This window comes from Lytechinus variegatus, chromosome 2 (genome assembly GCF_018143015.1).
Source record: "Lytechinus variegatus isolate NC3 chromosome 2, Lvar_3.0, whole genome shotgun sequence".
Lineage (NCBI taxonomy): Eukaryota > Metazoa > Echinodermata > Echinoidea > Temnopleuroida > Toxopneustidae > Lytechinus > Lytechinus variegatus.
This window is the reverse complement of record NC_054741.1, coordinates 41,808,727-41,822,091: the sequence shown is the minus strand read 5'-3', so window position 1 is coordinate 41,822,091 and position 13,365 is coordinate 41,808,727. Positions and strand designations below refer to the sequence as shown.

The 13,365-nt window shown below is 34.8% G+C and overlaps 1 long non-coding RNA gene across 2 annotated transcripts; it reads right to left on the bottom strand.

Annotated features, from left to right (window-relative positions):
• Positions 1-5,774: 5,774 nt before the first annotated feature.
• On the bottom strand, positions 5,775-10,204 carry LOC121409463. 2 transcript variants are annotated; one of them, XR_005969155.1, is made up of 3 exons: positions 10,121-10,204; positions 6,400-6,524; positions 5,775-5,933 (listed from the first exon to the last, which is right to left on the bottom strand). It is a non-coding gene; the product is annotated as an uncharacterized LOC121409463 (long non-coding RNA). The 2 variants fall into 2 exon arrangements; XR_005969156.1 differs by lacking the exon at positions 10,121-10,204 and adding an exon at positions 9,336-9,400.
• Positions 10,205-13,365: the final 3,161 nt, after the last annotated feature.

Genomic DNA, 13,365 nt, shown 5'->3' with positions numbered 1-13,365 from the left:
AATATCAGCTAAAGTTAGTAGGTCTGTGTATATGTAAGCCTATATGTAGACTGGTCAATGTATAGAGCGTCTATGCCTCTTTTTGTTCTGATTCATCATTGGTTTGTGTTAGTGTACATCACATACTTAATATTAGAAAGACCTTTAAAAATTGCTCATGTAAAAGGAAGGGGGTAGAGAGGAGCTTTGAGAACTTTACTGAAGAGGACTAGAGTGGTACCTTCAAGAAGGTATTTAGAAAAAGGCACAGAGTAAGGTAAGGTATCTAAGGGCTAATAGTGCTCAACTAAGGAGAGATGGGGGGGGGTGGCTGTGTGCTTCAATCTTAGTCTACCCCCCCCCCCCTCTTTATAAGCCATGCCATCTATGAAATTATCTTTGTTTCTCTCTCTCTTTCTATCTCTCTTTTTTCTCTCTCTCTCTTCTATCTATTTTCATGTATCTCTTCTTACATCTGAGAGGCAATAGCCCTAGGAAGATTTTGATATAATAGGTCAAATGCAAATGTACTAAAGTGGTATGTTCTTATACTTTTACTGTTTCCTCATTCAATCTCATGTATATCTGGTAATTTTGTTTGAGGCAGTTCTGATATCCTGATATCTACACAAAATTAACATACACCTTTATATCACAATTAATAGGGACCTATTGTCATTACATTCACTGCTGGGCTGTATGCAGGTAGGATATGTATGCATCCATATAGTGAATATAACATGTATGAGTAATACATTAAAATGGGTAATTTCATAGAAAATAGGCATTTTCAATGCATTTCTTTGTGCTAGTGTGAGTGTACAGATATGAAAGAATAGCAAAGTAGCTATTCAATAAAATAAAATTCATAGGTCATATAATATAGGTGCCATGAGCCTAATTACATCAGGAGGGCTCAAGATATTCGTTCGACCCAACCCATTCGAATTTTTTTCAATTTGATGTTGCTGATTGACAAAACTGTATGAATATGATTCAAAATCTAACACTTATTCTAGAAATGGTAACTACTGAACTTCCTTCGCCCAAATTGGGAAGATAAAAAAGTGACTTGGAACTATTTTTTTGACTGGCGGACTAATTAGGGCTATTTTACTGTTTGAGTCGATGAATTTGATCCATTCATAGTTATCTTCATAAATGGCAATTTATTTTTAAAATGAGCTGGCTACGCTACCCTTTCCTGGTCAGATATGGAATGCCAGATATATATCCTATCCAATGGTAGTAAACATTCCACCCTCTAATTTCACATTTATTTTTTATGAATTTTTCAAAAGTGCCATTTTAACACACAAGTCTATGGGGAATGTTTTACGCGCGTGACACCTATAGTGCCATGAGCCTAATTACATCAGGAGGGCTCAAGATATTCGTTCGACCCAACCCATTCGAATTTTTTTCAATTTGATGTTGCTGATTGACAAAACTGTATGAATATGATTCAAAATCTAACACTTATTCTAGAAATGGTAACTACTGAACTTCCTTCGCCCAAATTGGGAAGATAAAAAAGTGACTTGGAACTATTTTTTTGACTGGCGGACTAATTAGGGCTATTTTACTGTTTGAGTCGATGAATTTGATCCATTCATAGTTATCTTCATAAATGGCAATTTATTTTTAAAATGAGCTGGCTACGCTACCCTTTCCTGGTCAGATATGGAATGCCAGATATATATCCTATCCAATGGTAGTAAACATTCCACCCTCTAATTTCACATTTATTTTTTATGAATTTTTCAAAAGTGCCATTTTAACACACAAGTCTATGGGGAATGTTTTATGCGCGTGACACCTATAAGTACTATGGGATATCCCTAGTAGTGGATGGAATTCCTGGCCAAACTCTTCAGTAGCAGACAATTTCTCACTGATATCAATATATTTAGTCATCAAGAGGTGCAAAGAATTGATTTAATGGCTAGCAAGGCAATATCAGCTAAAGTTAGTAGGTCTGTGTATATGTAAGCCTATATGTAGACTGGTCAATGTATAGAGCGTCTATGCCTCTTTTTGTTCTGATTCATCATTGGTTTGTGTTAGTGTACATCACATACTTAATATTAGAAAGACCTTTAAAAATTGCTCATGTAAAAGGAAGGGGGTAGAGAGGAGCTTTGAGAACTTTACTGAAGAGGACTAGAGTGGTACCTTCAAGAAGGTATTTAGAAAAAGGCACAGAGTAAGGTAAGGTATCTAAGGGCTAATAGTGCTCAACTAAGGGAGAGGGGGGGGGGGGTGGCTGTGTGCTTCAATCTTAGTCTACCCCCCCCCCCTCTTTATAAGCCATGCCATCTATGAAATTATCTTTGTTTCTCTCTCTCTTTCTATCTCTCTTTTTTTCTCTCTCTCTCTTCTATCTATTTTTATGTATCTCTTCCTTCTTACATCTGAGAGGCAATAGCCCTAGGAAGATTTTGATATAATAGGTCAAATGCAAATGTACTAAAGTGGTATGTTCTTATACTTTTACTGTTTCCTCATTCAATCTCATGTATATCTGGTAATTTTGTTTGAGGCAGTTCTGATATCCTGATATCTACACAAAATTAACATACACCTTTATATCACAATTAATAGGGACCTATTGTCATTACATTCACTGCTGGGCTGTATGCAGGTAGGATATGTATGCATCCATATACTGAATATAACATGTATGAGTAATACATTAAAATGGGTAATTTCATAGAAAATAGGCATTTTCAATGCATTTCTTTGTGCTAGTGTGAGTGTACAGATATGAAAGAATAGCAAAGTAGCTATTCAATAAAATAAAATTCATAGGTCATATAATATAGGTGCCATGAGCCTAATTACATCAGGAGGGCTCAAGATATTCGTTCGACCCAACCCATTCGAATTTTTTTCAATTTGATGTTGCTGATTGACAAAACTGTATGAATATGATTCAAAATCTAACACTTATTCTAGAAATGGTAACTACTGAACTTCCTTCGCCCAAATTGGGAAGATAAAAAAGTGACTTGGAACTATTTTTTTGACTGGCGGACTAATTAGGGCTATTTTACTGTTTGAGTCGATGAATTTGATCCATTCATAGTTATCTTCATAAATGGCAATTTATTTTTAAAATGAGCTGGCTACGCTACCCTTTCCTGGTCAGATATGGAATGCCAGATATATATCCTATCCAATGGTAGTAAACATTCCACCCTCTAATTTCACATTTATTTTTTATGAATTTTTCAAAAGTGCCATTTTAACACACAAGTCTATGGGGAATGTTTTACGCGCGTGACACCACCAGCGACGTGTGTAGACTCTTCACTAGTCGCTTTTTGGCTACTTTTCCGGAAAATGCCTTCGCCAGGGTGTAAAACGGAAACGCGCCTCCAGGGGGGGGTGAAACTCCGCTTCTGCATCCGGTCAGACATGGGGAAATTTTGGAAGGTCAAAAGTGCACACTGCTCCCATTTTTCGCGTACAAGGCTATGGACACCGCAACTTCATGGCACACCAGCGAAACAGAGGCGTGGTCATAAATTGGCCTGCGCGCACAGCGTAAAAATATGCAAATAAGCAAATTAGCATAATACGCGACGTGATTGAATATGAAATGTATTCATAGAGCTGCGTTTTTGGTAAATTCATGTCATTGATCATTCCCCGTTCCCTCCTCAAGGTATTCAGTTGTTTATTCATATTTTCTTGTTTACATATTTTTTAATTTTTTGCGCTATTATTACTACATCAATTAATTCACTTATTTATTTGCTAGATATTTCCCTGGAAGACATTTTGGAAGCTTACAAGAGAAACATTAGTAGGGTTGAACTTAGAGATCTGCTTGCTCTATTCATCAGGTGTTCATCACTGCCCATTATTTTCATTACACATCATAGCCACAAATATTTGTTTATTATTATTTTTGGGGGTGGGGTAAATCCTTGATATGATTAGAAAAATCTGAGAAAAAAAAGCAATCAGGTCATTTTGTCTTTATTTTGAAATTGAAATGAACAATCTGGTGCAAATCTTATGAAGATCTTTTTTTAAGTCTGAGTTTGGGATGGGAGCAAAAGAGAGACCAGTACCCCCTCCCCCATGTATTTGCTCTCATCAAGGCTCACTTCCAAATAAAATAAAAATTTTGTACCTGCCCACCCCCTATATTTCTCTATCAATTCCACACCCACCCCCTCTCTCTCTCTTCCACACACATTCCACACAATCATGCAAGCAACAATTATTCTCATTTCATTTTTATTTCTATCCCACTTTTAAATCAAACTCATTTATGTCTTTAATTCAACTGCACCTGAATGTCACAGTATGCCATGTTGCAATGGCTTTTACGGGCTATCTTGCCACGCATGTTATTTTGATACTAAATACCTGTTGTACTAGTATTATACCAGTGGATACTCGTAATACAGAATCAAATAATCAATCAATCAGTAGCACCATCATATTCCAGTCATATAGAAGTAATCTTCAGTGCCATTTCATCACAACACAGTTTAGTAGCAATAACATCATCATCATCACATATCTTTCACGCAATATAAATTGGTGGATAAAGTAAATCACGAATATCAAGATTAGAAAGTAATATTTCAAATTAAAATGTTTATTAATAAATTTTTGAATACATGATAAAAATATTTTTTTCTCTTTTTTCTCACCAAAGCATCAAATTACATCAGCAAAATGCCTATAATGAGTGCAACAGAAATTACAAGGATATTACAAGAGAAGGGATGTATTTTCTTGATAAAATCTAGAGGAAAAAAAAAATGAAAAAAATAAGTATGTATATTCACTTTCATAGTTATCGATAAGCCTTACACAGTCAATATAACGGGGGGGATCAAGGATGCCATTAATAAAAAGATTATCGATATACCTCTCAAAGTCAGTTACTCAAATATCAAATCATTTTTTTCAGCATTTGCTGACAAGAAATAGCATGCTAATCTAATCGGGGACATTTCATAAAAAAAAGGGAGCACATTGCAACATTTCTCTAAAGAGTTCCTTCCCAAATCTGCACATTAGTAACAAAGTTGCTTATTGTCTATTGTTGTGAAGTGCTGCTAGAGCTGTGTTCTATTTCCAACAAATTATTTTATTTGCAGAGTTAATCTAGTTCATTATACGGGACATCGACAATACAGTGTTAAAAAAACAAAGAGATTAAAAACGAAAAAAAATATAGTGCAACTTTTCACTTCCCCCTGAAAATGAATTCAACAGCTTAATGTCCAGCAATACATACAGGTTCTTCTTTCATAAGGACTTCGATTATGGTAAATTGGCCCCAAATGTAACTAGCAACTAGCATGAGAACCCCAATTTTGATCTGTTGCTTTAATGTTTCCATAGTAATTACCAGAATTTCAAAGTTAGAATAGTGGTTAGCCTTAATGAATTGGGGTCCAGGACTGAGAGTGATTTCTTCGCCCTTTGTTCTGTCAAATTGTTTTTATTATGAACATTTTTTCAATGAAAATCCATTATTTCTTATAACCTTTTATACGTCTGTAGGCATGTATATTACATCGCCCAGACCTCAGTAAAGGCCCATTCTGCATTGTTTAGATTACCAGAATACAACCTATCCCTTTCAAACTACTAATATTATTCAAAGTGCTTTCACTACTATAAGTACTACTTGTAGATGATTAGAACATTAATAAAGGGGGGGGGGGGTAAGTGTGAACTTTGGAAAAATATTTTAATCTTGTGTGAAACCTATGGACCTAAATATCTATACTCCAATTAATCTTTTTTTTTCAACAGATGTGTAGTTTAAGCAACATTCAATATGTATTGACACATTTATCTAAATTCATTCATTTTTTTAATTTAAATCTGTAATTGCAATGAAGTTACTGCTTGTTATGAACCTGGCCTTCATATTTCTTCTTGATCTGCCCTGGTGATACTCAAACAGCATGTGAAACCTGCATAGTAAACAAAAAGAGAAAGGAACAAAATGGGCTGCTGATATAAATTATTCTTACTCATCTAGTCCAGTTTATTTAGAAGTTTTAAACTGTTTATGAGCCCCTACTCTTCCATGCAATGATATTTAGAAAATGCACATGTAATAACTTATGTTGCCAGATAAAAATCATAGATCACTATTATAGATCATTATTCATATAACTTTTTTTATTAAGTGTGAAAACCCATTCAATATTTTGTCCTTTTTTATTTCTGTCTTCTGAGTAGCTGAGTTTTAAAGTGATTTTATTTATAATTAATATAGCTAAGAGACATGGACAATAAGTATGCATTGATGATAATGGAAATACTGGTGAATCTGAATCCAAAAGAATATTATCTCATCATGGAGCTTTACTTTATTGGACAACACGATTCAGAAAAAAAAATGTTTTTTTTATATTTTTATGAAAACAAGCATACCTTGCAAGCTTTTAGATCAGATATCCTGTTACTCATCAGATTGTACCTCTTGGTGATGTGCAAATGGTATTTGACTTTGTACTTCTGACTAGGCTGGGACTGCTAAGAACTGGATCCCATTGGATCTGCAATTCAATATAGATACAATACTTTACAGTTTAAAATTTCAAAAGTGATAAACAAAATTCCTCTCTTAAAACAATTTTTTCCGAGTTTCCAGCTTTCCCAATTCCAAACTGGAAAAATGCAGGTCTTGACCAAAAACTAAATGGTTCAAGCATACGTGGCCTACTATAGTGAGGTCTTTTGTCAATCTTCAATATATATATACACCAAGCCAGCTTTGTCAGATGTAGGATAATTATCATTTGTGTGATAATATGGCTCTCGCTCATTCATCAGTGCGAGACAACCATTAAATTTTTTGCACTCGTCTATAAACATGTCTGATTTGAATCTCTACGTTAAGTGAGTTCCTCTTTAAGTTTGATTTTTATTTTTAAAAAGGGTTAGCTCACTTGCTGGCAGGTTTAAATGACCCTTTGCCTTTCACCACAAATAACGTCAAGTGAGGACAATAAAAATAAATCAATTGGATCAGCCGCTCTCTCTGCTCAGCCTTATACTTAAACAATTCAAATTAGGGCAAAAGATTTTGGCGGTTCCCCCCTAAAATTTTTGGCTTCCGCCACCAATGCCAGGAATGTTGATGTTCAACTGAGAGTTGCTGAAGTGGAATCTCCGTTTGTGAACTTGTTATAGAGAATGATTATTCCAGGACAAGTTAGATGATATTACCCAGCCCATAGCATACATCCCAACAATAGAATGGAGGCAATATACCCCTGTAATACATGAAGTATCATATTATCTTTAGGTTGGTTTGGAAAGTAAGTCCTCTAGTCAATATTAATGTCTGCCCAACAAAATGGTACTATCTGGCAATTTGGTGGTTCAATCACAAGCAGAAAAAGTTTAGTAAATTGACACTAGTAAGACAATTAAACAAATATAATACAGCCAAACTGTCTGACCCCTTACTTGACTACTGACTTAACTAATTATTGAAAAATGACAAGGGATGCTTAGGCCCTTTGTAACCATTGCATTGGGCAGACTGAAGCAGATGACTAGAATTCATACTTTCATGAAGATGAAGGAACATCAAAATGATTATTACAATTTAGCAAATATGAATTTATAACACTGTCATGGTTATAAAAAATAATGAATTTCTATCAAGTAAAATGACAATACAATGTAAGAAATAACTGCAATAAAGTAATTTCATTTCCAAAGATATCTTCCATAATTTAATAACCAAATTTCTCAAGATAATATTTCTTCTGCACAAAGTGTATGAAATGCTCAGTGTAAATCATGCTGTTTATAAATTTTTTCAAAATGAAAATACATGTAAACTTAATCAAAACCAGGGGTGGTGGATCCAGGATTTCATTTCATTTCATTTATTTCCATTTCCAACAATCATTTACATTTACAATTGGATCAGCCGCTCTCTCTGCTCAGCCTTATACTTAAACAATTCAAATTAGGGCACTATAAATTTTCTCAACCCTTCCAAAAAAAATTGAGCAGTTCGAACCCTGACAAAGAAATGTTGCCCCCCCCCCGAAAAAAAGAATCATTAAACTCCGTTGCTAGGCTAATTATATTTTACTCCAACGGTCCAGCCAGGAACTAAAATAAAGTTAACTTAAATCTTTGTAGAAAAAAGTCAAACCAGACAGATCTAGAATTTTATTCTTTAAAATCTATATCTAAGTTAGACCTATCCTAGGGCCTTACTTTTAAGGAAAAATGTCAACATCTGTCTCAAATCATTCCATGAGTGACCATGGCCAGGGCATGGCAAAATATAGTGAGTGATTGTATTGCCGACCGGCCTTGTATTACCGAACGCGCGCATCATATGCGTCAGAAAACAATCAAATACGCTCAAACCTTTGCAACTTCCTCCCAAAGGGAACTTAAATAGAAAAATGATGAAAATTTATCAAAAACACAATTTCGAAGTCTTTATATATCCTCAAAACAGTAAAATATGGTCAAAATAGTTCATCAGTGACTTTGTTGTTTTCCCAACTTTTCCCATAGAAAACACACGTTCGGTAATACGATACCTTTTCAAGTGACCAAAATATTTCACTTGCGAAGAGGGGTCCGATTGGAAGCTGATGTCGTAAAAATAAAAAACAATTTCGGCAAAATTTCTGCATGTTTATATTTTGTAGGTATTTGTGTATTTATGGTGAAAGTTTGGTGAATTTTATTGGAATAATGTGTTTGATATGATCAAATTCATGAAAAGTGTTCGGTAATACGATCCACTACCATACAGATTCAGTTCATTTAGATTTAATTTAATATCATTTTAAATGCAGATAATTATATTGATTTATAAAATGATGTAATAGCGGTGTCGAAAAATCAGTACTAGCCCCATGACCTAACTTCAAATTTCAAGCTTGTTTGACAATTAATTTCCAACACCTAATGACCTAGCCTACATCGGCGATTTCGCAGCCGGCTGGCACCGGCGATATCAAAGTCCGCATCCCGCTCTGGCTATATATATTTGGCTTAATTTTGATGCAGCTTTGCCGTTAAACAAGTCCACATCTACCCCTGATGTTTGACAATAAGAACTGAAATACAGATTTAATAAGGGCGGACATGAAGCATCCCAATTAACTAACTTAGTTCTACGAAAAACTATATTTATTTATTTTCTGAGAAAATATGTCAGTCAGATTTCAGACTTATTTGGGATCAAGACAGGAAAAAGAAATGGAAATATGGAAATTGTGGTTTGCGTTGTAAACTGCACATAAAGCCATGCATGTGACGCCGAATCCCAGCAAACACATTACAATTTCAACTAAGATCAAAGTAAGGAATTGAACTTAACTTACTTTTTTTCCTATGGAATGTCATTAGATTGATATTAATGTTTCCTCCAAGATTTTCTGCTCCATTGAAGTTCACCCAGAAATCATGATTTCGAACATCAATTCTAAAAACAGATAATTAGACTTGCTATTGTATTTCAAAAAGTTGAATTTCGCAGAATAAAAAAGAACGACACTTCGCACAGATATCGTAGGGAATTGTGGGACGGAAAAAAATGTTTAATGCATGAGGACATGAATAAAACATTAGCGTTTTATCCAATCATACAAGTGCACTGTGCGTATTTTGACGTTATTACTCATGAATTAAACATTGACCTTCCAAAATCAACCTTCAAATTGGACAAATGGCAGCCATGTTTGTTATGTACAAAACCTATGGAAAATCCATAGAGATGTATATTGACAATAATATACATCTCTATGGGAAAATCAAAAACGCGCGAAAAGAGTTGCCTCTCTAGCTCCCTTCGGGAGCTTACGTATACGTAAGATCGTATCTCTGTGAAGTGCTTAAAATTTGTACGTAAGTTTCGTCCGCTTGTCAATGAGTGAAATCGCATAGCGATGCGATATCGTCAAAATTAAGCCCCTGTCAGCGCGGATGAATATGATATTTTCTCTTTGTGATTGTCCTCCCGTGCGATGAAAAATATGTCATCGTAATGCATAGGACTTTCGCGAGCTACCGAAGTCATTTTCGTGCCCCAAATTCCATGAAATCTTCCAAAAATAACCATGAAAGTGTCGGTAAGTCAAAAATGTCTTGAGTTGCTCTCAATTCTTACCTTATTTAGTTGTATTTCTTGCAAAATGGGTTTCGAAGGGTTCTGGATTTTCCGTTGATTGTGAAACTTGAATTGATTTCCTTTCTCTAGTTTCTGTGTCTTGCAGTTAAATTGCAGCGCGGGGAATCGCAAGGGCTGTGGAAAGCCCTTCTATTCTCAGTGAGGTTTACAAGCTGAGCTGCCCTTGAATTTGGTCGAATTTCGAGCCATTTTAATCGCGCGCACGGGATGATTGATTAACATAACAATTAGCAGATTAGAGATCAAGATTACGTCACGTACGTGCGTACGTGTGATACACAGAAATGAAATTGAACTTGAATCACACGGAATCACAGTCAAGAAATGCTTTGTTTTCTTTGTTTGCTAAATGATTTCCTGAATTTAAAATCATGAATAAACACCAGAGTAATGACATGAAGGAGATAATCATGGTCATATGAGGAATAACTATATTTTCTGAAAACGAGTGAATATGATGGGGCAATAATGTGCATGCACTGGAAAATGAACATTCACCTCACTGTCAGTGCCGTGGTGTCAGTGACTCAGACACAGTGCTTTACTGCCTTTTACTGGACTTTTCTTTGCACTGCCGCCGCCACTGGTTTTTCTTTTGCCAACTAGATTAAAACTCATTTATTAATATGTTTATTGCAATTTTTGAATAAATGGTAATACAAAGTGGAAAAAAATGAAGATAAAAATAATTTGGACTAAAAACTTGTCATGCCATCACCCCCCGCCCCCCTCGAAAAAATACACACTATCTTGAATGACTCGTTAATTTAATTTGCATTGAAAAAATAAATAATTGTATTTATGCACTTTTTTATTTCTCATTCTTTCTGCCAGAATATCAGATGCCATCATGAATAACCTCACCACCAGATTGAACTCCTAAACATCTTGATAATGACTACACTCTAAATTACAGGGATTTAAAATAAGTTCACATGGACTGTAGTTAGGGACCAATCGAATTCCGGATTTAGTTTGAATCCTTAAGATTCATTTTTAAATCTCGAAAGGTTTAAATTCAAATCATTTGAGATTTAAATTTAAGTCTTTAGGATTAAAACTAGATCCAGAAATCAATTGGTCCCTAACTACAGTCTATCTGGACTTATTTTAAATCCCTGTAGTTCAGAGTGTATCTACTGAGATATATCTTGCCTTCTCGAGATTGGAAGTTTTAAGTTCAAGTCAGAGTGACCTAAGGCCCTACTAACAAGAAGAATCCAGATTTACATAAAAACAAATCCCACGGAAGATACAAACTGATTTTACTCTTAATGTGTAGTGTGTATGTGAGACACTGTGTTTGTGTTTATTTTGAGGAGGACCTCCTGTCTCTGTTTTTATTATTTTATTGACTGAATGAATGATCAATACCTAAAAGTGAGAACTGATTTTTGAGGAGAGTACATTAGGGTATGGTTTTGAGTGAATTTGATTTGAGTAACTGTTTTTCTTTATTTTTCTCATAATTATTATTTTGCCTTTTATTATATATTTTCAGTTATATATTGTCAGTTTATTTAAAGGGGAATGAAACCTTTGGAACAAATAGGCTTGTGTAGAAACAGAAAAATCAAAGAATAAGAATAAAGATAGTTTGAGAAAAATCTGACAAATAATGAGAAAGTTATGAGCATTTGAATATTGCAATCACTAATGCTATGGATATCCTCCCATTGGCAATGCGACAAGGATGTGTGATGTCACTGATGAACAACTTTCCCTTTGGTGGACTATAAATTACCCTCAAAATATATCTTTTTGCTTTTTCTTATGATGATACAAACTCTTTATCCATGATGTATTCTTAAAAAATATGTATTACATGCCCTCGTGTAGAAAGAACACATGATCTATGGATAGATGTGATAAAAGAGGCAATTCAAGTGAAATATATACTAAAGTAATGGGGAGAGTTGTTCACAAGTGACATCACACATCTTTGTCGCTTTGCCAATTTGCTACATGTATCTCCATAGCAATAGTGATCGCAATATTCAAATGCTCATAACTTTCTCATTATTTGTCCGATTTTTCCTCAAACTTTTGTTGATCTCTTTCTTTGATTTTTCTGTTTTCACACAAGCTATCTTGTTCCAATGGATTCTCCTTTAACATTAAGTTGAAGTAACCAAATTTGATCAAAGTGTTCAATTCTTGGGATAGAATTTTATCAGGTAATAAAACTGAGTTTGATAAATCTAAAAAAGGACACTGAAAAAATATGAACACTTGGAGATGCTCACTAAGAAGAGGAAAAAACATGAAAGGAAATGGAACTTAAGTGGATGTTATAGCATGCCTTTCGCAGATCTCCAAGCACCAGGAATCATAGGCGGCGGAAGTGGGGGGGGGGGAGTATCCCCCTAAATTTGAGGTGGGGAGGGGACGATTCCCCCCCTCAATTTTTTATTGATAACCTTATTTTTTAATTTTTTTTGGCTTGTCAATTTTCAATTTTGTTTCCTGTGTCCCCCCCCCCCCGAAGACGAAGATATTATTTGGTCACTATCTTTTTTTTGGGGGGGGTCAAAAGATTTTGGCGGTTCCCCCCTAAAATTTTTGGCTTCCGCCACCAATGCCAGGAATGTTGATGTTCAACTGAGAGTTGCTGAAGTGGAATCTCCGTTTGTGAACTTGTTATAGAGAATGATTATTCCAGGACAAGTTAGATGATATTACCCAGCCCATAGCATACATCCCAACAATAGAATGGAGGCAATATACCCCTGTAATACATGAAGTATCATATTATCTTTAGGTTGGTTTGGAAAGTAAGTCCTCTAGTCAATATTAATGTCTGCCCAACAAAATGGTACTATCTGGCAATTTGGTGGTTCAATCACAAGCAGAAAAAGTTTAGTAAATTGACACTAGTAAGACAATTAAACAAATATAATACAGCCAAACTGTCTGACCCCTTACTTGACTACTGACTTAACTAATTATTGAAAAATGACAAGGGATGCTTAGGCCCTTTGTAACCATTGCATTGGGCAGACTGAAGCAGATGACTAGAATTCATACTTTCATGAAGATGAAGGAACATCAAAATGATTATTACAATTTAGCAAATATGAATTTATAACACTGTCATGGTTATAAAAAATAATGAATTTCTATCAAGTAAAATGACAATACAATGTAAGAAATAACTGCAATAAAGTAATTTCATTTCCAAAGATATCTTCCATAATTTAATAACCAAATTTCTCAAGATAATA